The sequence below is a fragment of the Mastomys coucha genome, unplaced genomic scaffold, assembly GCF_008632895.1.
Source record: "Mastomys coucha isolate ucsf_1 unplaced genomic scaffold, UCSF_Mcou_1 pScaffold17, whole genome shotgun sequence".
Taxonomy (NCBI): Eukaryota; Metazoa; Chordata; class Mammalia; order Rodentia; family Muridae; genus Mastomys; species Mastomys coucha.
In genome coordinates, this window is record NW_022196899.1 from 4,062,424 (window position 1) to 4,072,771 (window position 10,348).

Genomic DNA, 10,348 nt, shown 5'->3' on the forward strand with positions numbered 1-10,348 from the left:
TAGGCACAGGGGAAAATTTCCTGAAGAGAACGCCAATAGCTTCTGCTCTAAGATCAAGAATTGACCAACTCAATTTTTATGTCAAATTAAGCAAGCTTTGTTTTCTGTTAGACCAGGTTATCTCCCTAAAGCATGGTTTGAAAATATAGCACTTAACATATTTAAAAGTGGGGCTAATATATTCAAAAACTGCAAGGCTAAGGCGTTTCCAAGGGTTTTTTGTTACATGGAAACTTGGTGGAACATCTAAAAATTATTTGGCAGAATATATTATCAGGGTGGAGATCAAGGTATAGAATGTGGAACATGTCAAATTCCTGAAAACGGGTCAAGACATAATCAACTTAAAGATTTACAGACAACAGGAATGAACTATTTTGACCTGGAAATAACATGGCTTCTAATCTTAAGATAGAGTCAAGTTGGTCTATCACCTCCAACTTAAACCAAACAAAAAGAAAGAGAAAGATCTCACAGGTGTCTGCTCCATTTGTGGATTGTAGTTCATTCCAGGTATAATTGAGTTGACAATCAAGAATAGCTATCACATCCCATAACATAATCACTTTGATTTTTAAAATAAGTAATACACTCAAAATATAATTTCTTATAGATCTCCAGTGTTCAAACACGATTTCAGGAAAACCATTAATCCCAATATAGCTGAGACTTTCTGAAAATAAAAGTCAGAATTCAGTGTCATAAAGAGAAATGGGTTGATAAATTCAAACCTGCTCACAGTAGTAAAATTAGGAAATGTATCAAGGTCCCTAACCTGGTGAAATATGTAAGTAAAGAACATCCCAGCAGTGTGTTGAATCCTCACTGAATATTCAGTGATTAGCAGAGAATCAGCAGGACTTTCTGCATTGATCTCCCTGAAGACAGAGATGAACAGTTAGCAAGAGGAAGGCATGAATCAAACCAATGAATGCATTCATTCGGTTCTCCAATACCAACAGGGCTTTTTAAAATGTCAAGAGAAAAGTATACTTTAATAAAACTACATAAAACTGTGCTGAAAAATTAATGTAGTACACCATATGCAAATAAACACCACATGAATAGAAAATTGAAATTAACTTCACGCATCATTAGACTTCGGGTGGGAAATCACAATGACAATTTTTATTTTCCTTTCAAATACAAATAAATGCCTTTACAGATACTCAATACATAATAGAGGTTAAAATTTTTAAGTCTAGCAATTTGCAGAGAATATGATATATGTTTGTGGTTATGTACATTTTTCCTCATGAGCCCCTGTCTTCTGGTTAGAGGGAGCACATTGAAATGAATCCATAACCTGGGTTAATGTAGTCTGATTTGGAAATTTAATAACCTCTTCAGGAAATAGTCTGTGTAGTATCCAAAGAGCCAAGTTTCTCATCTCTAAGAGATAACTTAGTATCTGGATGAGTAGAGAAGAGTGTGAGGTAAGGAGACCCAGGGAATGAGAGCATGCTACTGCATTCTTCTGATCTCTTGTTCATGTGGCCACTGCTTGACTTGCCGTGGTGCCTAGAAGCTGGGGTCTCTCTCCTCTATTCTCTCCTCCTTCTCTTCCCTTCTTTCCTTCTATTTCTTTCTTTTCCACCTCTCTCCCCGCCAAAAATTAGTCAACACTCTATCCAACCTGGTTCTCCACGACTACAAAACTCTGGGGTTCCCTTCTGTCGTCTGCCATTAAGAGTAAACACTGCACCAGACTGAGGGATACAAGGTGACACAATAACACATTCAAAATATAATTTGTTGTATATCTCCAATGTTAAAACAAAATTTCAGGAAAGCCATTAATCCCAGAAGATTAGCTGAAGAAAAACAATCCTCTGGGCCTTACCAACTCTGCACCACGAATAAAGTGGAGCCAGAAAAGTTGAGTAGGTTTTCTGCAGAACCCAAAAAAGGAATAAAATGCTGGAGCTTCAATTATTTATCTTTTTCACAGCTAGGATTGTGAATCTACCATCCTCAGTCAAGAAAGTGGAGTGAATGCATAACCCACTCAATGCCCACCTCCCTGTCATCACCCTAGGCTTGGGAAAGGCATGGGCTTTGCTGCCATGTCATGGTTTTGTTCTGATGAATGGAAGGGTTACCTCTCAGCTGTAGGATACTCCAGACCTAGTAACTGATGTGTTAAGGGTGGAAAACAACGAGACTGAAAAACCATCTCTCCATCATAGTCTGGTTTTTATATTACTTTTATTTTTTTTAATCCTCTTGTTCATGTCAGAAGTAATAATATGTCACTCTCTTTCTCTTCAGCATTCTTTGTAACAAAGTTTACTCCTCTTTCAAGCAGAAGACTGTCTCCACTTAAGTACAGCAGAGTTCCTAAGACACTAGAAGATAAAAACAGGTTAGTAATTTAAGAATCACACTCTTTATCATGGGTCATCCTTCCCCAAGATAAATGTCAATGTAGACAGCTATGCAAAGCTATCATTGTCTAAACACCTTTGTTAGACATGATTTCTTAAAGTAAAGGGGAGCTGGTACTGCTGTTGATTCTCAGTATATGTACATAATTATATAATCTCTTCTCTGGCAGTACCACAAAGAAAATAAGTCTCTAACTGTATATCAAATGTAATAGTTGTGTGTTAACAAAAATTGGTTTGCACAATGGATTAAATGGAAAAGTTTATTTAAAAATATATTTGGGGTAGGAAGAGATTTTTCAGGGGACAATGTAGCTATCTTTGAAAATTACAAGATATTTAGAAGCAGGAATGAAATTTGTTCCTTCTGGTTCCATGGAACAGAATGTAGACTAAGAAGAGTAAATAGAAGGAAATGTTTGAAGAATCAAGCTGTCTACACTGAATGAATGCCCTGATGCATTTGGAGTCAATGTTTGCATCCTAAGTAATGTTATTCAAACGGGGCTAGGAGACCACACTGCAGCAGTGGTCATCTGAGCACTCAAAGTCTGGGTTTTGTGCTTCTTAGACTATTAAAAGCTGAAAGCTACCAAACCAAAGGAACACAAATAATATCAACAACAAAAAAAAAGTCAAAGCCATTCTGGAATGACAATAACAGAGCCAATAAATAGGGAAAAAGGGAAATTATCTACTATGAGAGAAATAGATTAAATTATGGTTTATAACAAACTGGTATAAGTAAGCTCTGAAAAGGAAGACCCATCATATATCATCAAAAAATACTAAAATGAGAAGACTGGAAATCAATGCTTGCCTACTTTGGCAAAACAGAAAAGTGTTCTTAATATGAATTCTGCAATTGTGGAGGGAAAAGCTGCAAGGCACAAAGCTATCATAGTTCTTGTGTGTTCTCGTGATGTCATTTTTGAATACCTGCTTTATTGTATTAAATGTCAAGCAATATCACATTATATATTAATATATTTCCTCTCCTTCCAGAAGTGCTAACAGCTGCTTAGACAGGGACATTACTGGTACCTGTTGATAGGTACCTAACAACTAAGAACGGAGAGACGTTAAAAAGAAGTCTAAGCAGAGATGACCAGACAAGCAAGGCAGCAGTGGACTACGTCACTGGCTATCCTTGCCTCAATGTCACTATCTACAAGCCAACATGTTCAAGGAGAAACCGGGGAAAGGTCTGGTGTCTAACATCAAGAAACAGATCCCCCCAGAGCCTGGAAAGTCAATGAGCTTAAGCATTGTGAAGCAAGTGAACAGCTGAGGGACAGGAAAAAGAGGTTATGGACACTTGTGTTTACAAGGTGCTGGGCGTAGTGATAAGCACCTATGATGCTGGTTAGTCATGTCAGCTTCACCCACACTAGGTTCGTTTTCTCAGTTGAGAAAATCCTTCCATCAAACCAGCCAATAGGCATGTAATTCTGTGAGACAGTTTCTTGATTAATGATTGATGTAGGAGGATTCAGACTACTGTTTCTGGTGGCACCCCTGGCCAGATAGCAAAAAAAAAAAAAAAAAAAAAAAAAAAAAATGTCAAGCCAGGAAGCAGAGTTTCTCCACAGGCTCTGCTTCAGTCCATGTCTCCAAGTTTGGGCTCTGAGTTCCTGCCTTGACTTCCACTCATGACTGTAATCTGTAATCCATAGAAACCCTTGCCTACATGTTACCTTCCCCTTTCACTTCAGTCATCGGACTTCTGGTAGCCTCTGCTTGGGGGCTAACACCTGGGAGCTAAGCCAGATGCTCTCTGTTGACTGTCTTTGAAGAAGCTGCCTGACCACGCCCACCGCCTGAGTAAGATGGCCAGCCGACTGAAGATCTTCTGAACCTGGGGACTGTGGCACCTGAACTTTCTTTGTAGTGTAATCTAGAGACTTGTTTTCAGTTTCTCCTGTGACTATAAAAAAACCTGGTTTATTCTCAGTAAAGTGGAGCCTTGATTGAGATGCAACTTGGCTTCGTGTTTTCTCTTTGCATTTCAAACCCTTTATTTCAGGTCCTTTATTCCCTCCTGGCTGAGGAGAATCCCATTCATGAAACAGGCAGTTTCACCTACCCAAGTAGCCTTTGGTCATTGTACTTTGTCACAGCAATAAAACCCTAAGTAAGACACTTTTATACCATTAACTCATCAATCCCTTCACTTTTTCCTAATAGAAAAGTATGAATATCTAGTTACAGAAGATTTCAAAAGCCCAAAGAAGATGATTTCAGGTCCCAAAACTAATAACTGGTTCTAGAATAACTGGTTCAGAGTTTTGCTGTTCCATCACACTAGTAAAAAAGCATGAGCAGATAGAGCAGAGACATGTGATAGCAAAAGAGGGAAACAGGTAGAAAGAAAGGACCCAAGGAGCTGAAGGGTTTGCAGCCCCATAGAGGAACAACAATATGAACCAACCAGTACCCCCAGAGCTCCCAGGGACTAAACCACCAACCAAAGAGTACACATGGAGGGACTCATGGCTCCAGCCACATATGTAGCAGAGGACAGCCTTGTGGGACATCAATGAGGAGAGAGGCCCTTGGTCTCCTGAGAAGGCTTGATGCCCCAGTGTAGGGGAATGCCAGGACAGGGAAGCAGGAGTGGGTGGGTTAGTGAGGGGGGTGGGATAGGGGCTTTTCAGAGGGGAAACAAGGAAAGGGGATAACATTTGAAATGTAAATAAAGAAAATATCTAATAAAAATAACATGGTTCAATCAAGCTGGAATTGATAAGTAATGACGAGCAGGTTGGAGAGATGCTTAAGGATGGTAAGTGCTATCTAGTATCATAGCCAGATCATGTATTTACACTAAGACAGAAATCCAAGAGCCAGAAGTACAAGTACGGTGCAAGACAGCAGTTCAAAAGAAAGCAATAGTTTCCTTTATAAAAGAATCTCAAGCAAACTGTCCTTAACATGACAACGCTAACACTGTGGTCTTATTTTTAACTAGGAGTTTTCCATCTTTGAAGCTGACTGGAAAGGGGAGCCTTTGCCTCCTCCCAGCTTTCAATTTTTTTCCTTCATCTGCTCTGAAGTTCTTGCTCATGAGCTCCTGGATATCATGGTACATAAAGACACGTGACAGCTTATCAAAATTGTCTAGAAGCAGCTTGGAGAAAAACCTCTGGGCTTAACTTTAAGGACATTTGCAGAGAGTGTAAACTGAGATAGAAAGAACCACAGAATGTGGGTAGGACCATTTCATGGACTTGGTGTCCTAGATGTTAGAAGAAGCAAAGAAAGAAAAAGAGAGAGAGAGAAAGGAAGAAAGGAAGAAAGGAAGAAAGAAAGAAAGAAAAAGAGAGAGAGAGAGAGAGAAAGAGAGAGAAAGAAAAAAAGAAACAAAGAAAGAAAATTGGGTTGAGCACCCACTTTCATCCCTGTTTCCTGACTGTGCATGCAATGTGACCAGCTGTCTTAGGCTTCTGCCTCCTCCTCCATGACATATTTTGCTTTCAATGTGTGACCCTCCCTTCCTTAAATGGCTTTTGCTAGGCATTTTTCATTGCACCCCTCCCCCAAATAACTAATATAAGATGTAGGAACTGTAGTGAAAATATCTTGGATATTTTAGGAAGCAGCTACTCTGTTTATGACCCTAAATGATTCATGGTTCATTTCCACAAACAATCCACAAGGGTCCTCAGAGTGAGAGACCCCCATGTCACTGGTCTCCTCTAAACAAAACTAAAAAACGGATATAAGACAGAGCAGAGCAGGAGAAGATGGCCGTTTCTCTGATCTCCACAAGAGGTAAGACCAACAGGAGTGGATGTGGGAGCCTGGGAGACTAATTCACTCCACTACAGAGGATCAAAAGTCCACATTAAGCCATTTGCAGGAACCCACAGGGCCAAGTACTGGTATAAGCCTCCAAGTAGAAAGACCAGTGAACCTGGAATTCTGAGGTCCGAGGGCAGAGAATAGGGTATTCCAACTTCAGGAGAGAGAGAGAGCTTGGATGAGCTTAACTTCTCTTTATTCTTATTTATTCTACCTGCCCTGCCTACTCCTTAGATCCACCCATCTAACTTCCTTCCTCAGTCCACCAGTCTCCTCTAGAAACACACACACACACACACACACACACACACACACACACACACACACACACACTACCTTGGTGAACCTAATCAAAAAGCAAAAACACCTGGGTTCTCTTTCCAAGAGAAGACAGATGCATTCAGTGTTTATTGGGAATAAACAGTGCTTTGCCAGCTATGAGTCTTGCTTAATCCAGTCAGGGTGACACGGAATTAATCACTACAGTCTCTCACAGGCTGCAGCAATGCACGGGTAAGATTTAGAAATTTTTGTCAGCAGAAAGCCTTTTCTGCATTTAGACAAAAGACCTAGTTCGTTTTTTTTTTTTTTAATTGAAAGCATGGGAAACTGTCTTCAAATGAAACAACTAAAAGGATATGCTATGTAAGATTCTCTCAAAGAATATGATAATTAGCACAAATATGCTATAATTATAGTCTCAGGAACAGGTCTATTCAAAGCAGTCATTCACATACGTGATTATGCAGGGCAGCTAAGTAAGACAGACATAGGAAAGATTGTCAGTATGCAAATGTAATTCCTACTAGGCCATACAATTTATCAAATGGAATTAATCTACTGAAAGAAAACACAATTCCCCAAAACACAGCAAGCAGCACTTTCCTCAAACTCCTGACACAGTCTCTTCATTCATCATAATGCACTGTCCCTAATAATTCAAATGATTATTTTTAACCATTTTCCTTCTTATCATGTGGATAAAACTCATTTAAAATACATGCATTACTAAGAAAAAAGGTTAATATTGCCTTGCTTCTCCAGAGAGTCAAAACACCATGTTATCTTTGGAATATGTTCCTTGCCCTTTTTAAGGCCAAACTAATGCCTACAAAAGCATGGGAGTACACACTCATGTACAGATTTACGCGCATTTTCTCTCTGTCTTGGTGGCAATGCTGATAGTCACCATCACTCGGCTTTGTAGTTTAATGGCCTGTGATTGAAGTATAAATTGATCCTTCTTGAAGGCTTTCTTCAGACACCATGCTTAGCATCAAGACAAAGGGCTTGTGGCTTATCCAGATCGAGCTTAGCTCTGCTGACTCCCAAATGACTTTGTCAAAACATAACATGTGACTTCCATAATTAAATATTATTTCCATCAGAATGAAAAGGGCCTGAAGTTCCTATTTCTGTACCACTGGCTAAACGAAAATTGGTCTCTGTTTCAGAAAAACCATTTCCTGCCTTCCTTGTCTTACATTAAACTAGGGAGACCCAAGGAGGATCGAGCCAGCCCAAACCAGTCAGAGCTGAAAAACAAAGAGACGGAGGAGGCTTCAGCCTCAGCCTGTCATATTTGTTTTCTACTCCCAGGAGGCATGACTTTCACTGTAAATCCTCACCAGAATAAAAGCCTTAAAACACTGACATGGAGGGGGACTGGACTGCACAGCTCTAAGTATGGAGTAGAGCCTCTGCCTTTGCACAGTGATCACTTCTAAATAAACACGAACTTCATGTCAAGGCTCCTTCCATATTTCCAGGCTCACTTAAGCACACACAGGGCTACCCACAAAAAGAGAGCTATTTTTCAGCAAACGGAATAATCTTGAAAAAAAAATAATAACTGATGCTACAAGATGCCTGTACCTTCTAACAAGAACCCGTATGACCAGATTTGTTGTTTTAAAAACAAAATCCCAAATGTTTGATTTTCCAAATGAAGGTGAAGGAGCCAGAGGCTGTCTGTGGTGAAAGCCTGCCAGCTCGGAGAGGCAGAGAAAGCATGAACTTCCTATTCCACCCATGTCTCAGAAGGAAAAGCCCTTTTTTCCTCCAAGCTGTCTTAAATATCCTTCAACTCAAAAGCCCCTCCTTTTTCTTTCCTGGAATTTCATATGGTCACTCCCTGTCAAGTGGTTGCTTGCTCTCTTTAAAACTAAATCTCTTGGTTACTACACCGGGTCTAGTCACAATCTACTATTGTGAGAATTGTCCCTCTTACTAAATGACCTTTTCTTTGATGCGAGAGACTAGATTTTATCAGTTGTTCTTAGAATGTTCACCACAGGCACACGCATATAGAATTTGTTTCATAAACATTCACTGAATTAATAACAAGTAGATATTGATCCATAGACAATGAAAAGTCTTGAGCTGCTGTTGACTTTATTTAGGCCTTGTTACAGAAAGCTCTTGGGTTAAAGTTGTGTGCTAGCGCTGAGCTCTACCAAACTACTTGTTTATTGTATGAGTTGGTCTGATACTGCTTGTGTTCAAATGTTAAATACTTGGTTCCTCAAGTACTCAAGTGATGTCATGTGAGCCTTCTCCCTCATTTAACTGGTCAGTAATAGGCTAGAACCTGTGATTGGGCAGAAGAGGGAGAAAGACAGAATTGGAGGTTACAGAGATGAGAGAGAGGAGAGGAGGAAGCCACCAGGAGCTATGTGGCTAAGAGAAACAGCAAGTAACAAGGGTCATTTTAGCTGGAGAATAAGTTAGCATAGCCCTTGATCTGCCCAGTCTAAGCATATGGCCTTTAAATAAAATATCTGGATTGTGTGTCTTTTATACAGGCTTATTAGGATTATAAATTTTTACTACAGTTTACAATAAACACAAAGCTCTTTGTTTAAATGTATGTGCTAGGGCTGAGCCACACCATAACCAAGTTTTTCCATTCACAATCTTGGGGATCACAATGGGATCAAATGTCCTGCAACACAGAATTTGGGTACGATGGTTAATACTGGTTGTAAACCTAATTTCATTCATAACTATGTAGTGTATTATTACAGATACCTTTGGCTGGGTTTATTAGGATGAATCTAGAGATTTTTGACTATAAACAGAAGATCCACCCTACGTATGGTTAGCACCCATGAGCTAGAATCACAGAGAGAGTAAAAAGTGAAAGGAGGATGCCTGTTGGACACTAGCATTCTCTTTCTCTGCTTCCTAATCTGACTAGATACTAGACGCAGCGTCTCACTCCTGCTGCCTTGCCCTCCCCACCCTGACAGGCTGTACCTCCAATCCGCCAGCCTGAGTGAGCCTTTACTTTTAGTTGCTTCTTGTAGGTCATTAAAGTCACAGCAAGAGAAAAAGTAGTTCATACAACGAAGCATTACTCAAAGATAAAGAATATCACAACATGACAAATGAATTTGTTTCAGAATGTCATTGAAGCGTTCTGCTTTGCATTGTCTATGGATCGCTGCCCATTTTTTATTAATTGGGTGAATGTTCATTAAACCAATTCTATGTGTATGTGTCTGTGGTGAACATTCTAAGAACACCTGATGAATAAAATGCAGTCTCTAGCATCAAAGAGTAGGTCACTTAGTAAAAATGACAATTTTCTCAACGGTAGAACCTAGTGTAGTCAATAACAGATTTTTTTAGATATTTTCTTTATTTACAATATCTCCTTTCCCAGGTTCCCCTACAAAAATAAAAAATAAAATAAAATAAAATAAAATAAAAAAACTAAAACTAAAACAAACCCCTGTTCCCTCCCCCCCTCCCCCTGTTCACCACTCCACCCCCTCTTGCTCTCTGGCCCTGGCATTCCCCTACCCTGGGGCATAGAACCCCCACAGGGCCAAGAGCCTCTCCTTCCATTGATGAACAACTTGGCCATCCTCTGCAATACATATGCTGCTAGAGCCACTAGTCTCACCAGAGGAATGGATACAGAGAATGTGGTATATCTACACAATGGAGTACTACTCAGCTATTAAAAACAATCAATTTATGAAATTCTTAGGGAAATGGATGGACCTGGAGAATATCATCCTGAATGAGGTAACCCAATCACAAAAGAACACACATGGTATGCACTCTCTGATAAGTGGGTATTAGCTCTCTCCACCAGCCGAGCAAGATGCCCAAAGGAAAGAAGGCGAAGGGGAAGAAGGTGGCCCCGG

The 10,348-nt window shown here is 39.8% G+C and overlaps 1 long non-coding RNA gene across 1 annotated transcript in view; it reads right to left on the reverse strand.

Annotated features, from left to right (window-relative positions):
• Positions 1 to 2,189: 2,189 nt before the first annotated feature.
• Positions 2,190 to 10,348, reverse strand: part of LOC116094707 — a 71,730-nt gene continuing 63,571 nt past the window's right edge. The window contains exon 4 of the long non-coding RNA XR_004120269.1: positions 2,190 to 2,348. This is a non-coding gene — a long non-coding RNA (uncharacterized LOC116094707). The remainder of the gene's footprint in view (positions 2,349 to 10,348) is intronic.